At 40.6% G+C, this 973-nt stretch overlaps 1 non-coding gene across 1 annotated transcript; it reads left to right on the top strand.

Annotated features, from left to right (window-relative positions):
* The first annotated feature begins 396 nt into the window (after positions 1–396).
* Positions 397–554, top strand: LOC125614859. The gene has a single exon (XR_007345426.1). It is a non-coding gene; the product is annotated as a U1 spliceosomal RNA (small nuclear RNA).
* Positions 555–973: the final 419 nt, after the last annotated feature.

The following is a 973-nucleotide window of genomic DNA, read 5'->3' as shown; positions in this document are numbered from 1 at the left end:
GAGGGGGCATAGCTAGTATCCTGGTATCCCCAGAAGTGAGGTATTCTGCCCTTTTTATATGTCCTAGGATTCCTTTGTTCTCCTGCTTTTCCCCCTTTCTCCTTCCTGCATAGGTGACTAGGCCCAGTAATGCTCGGTGGGAAGGCCAAAAGGTGGGAAACAGGTGAGTTAAAGGGGGAAGGGCAGGGTGGAGTAGCCAAGGACACATTAACAACCTATATCTCCCTGTAGGGAGGGAAATTCCTGAGACAGGTTACTTTGGCAACAGGTTGGAGCAGGAGCAGGTTCTTGATAAGATCCCTCAGGGGTCCCTTATCTCCAACTTCCCAGACTCACTCAAAATTGGCCTCCTTGATCCAACCTGACTCGATTTACCTATCTACACTGACTGCCTGTCTAATTCTGGCTTCAATTCCATGATCACAAAGGTGGTTTTCCCATGTGAGGCTCATCCATTGCACTTTGGATGTGCTAACTCCTGTGATTTCCCCAAATGTGAGAAACTCAACTGCATAATTTGTGGTAGTGGGGGATTGCTTTCATACTTTCCCCTGACTTGATTTGTTCAAATAATAAATATCTGATTGCAGCCTTTTTCAGGTCAGACATAGTATTTATGAACACTTACAGTTTTTTATGTGTTTGTATTAATTTTTCTTGTTATTAGCAGTGGTTTAGGTTAATTTAATACAGCTATTTTCTCCTGGAGTTATAGTTTGTGAAGTAGCAGGAATATGGGGATAGCATGAATAATAATTATTATTTTTTTGTAGTTGTAGACAGACACACTACCTTTATTTTAGTCATTTTTGTGTGGTGCTGAGGATGGAACCTAGGGCCTCATATGTGAGGGGCAGGCGCTCTACCGCTGAGCTATAGCCACAGCCCAAATTGTGTTAGACCATATATATACACATATATATAACATATATATATGTTATTATATATGTTTTTATTATATTTTTATATATAT

The sequence above is a fragment of the Marmota marmota genome, unplaced genomic scaffold (assembly GCF_001458135.2).
Source record: "Marmota marmota marmota unplaced genomic scaffold, marMar, whole genome shotgun sequence".
Lineage (NCBI taxonomy): Eukaryota > Metazoa > Chordata > Mammalia > Rodentia > Sciuridae > Marmota > Marmota marmota.
The sequence above is the reverse complement of the archived record's forward strand: the minus strand, read 5'-3'. Positions and strand labels throughout refer to the sequence as shown.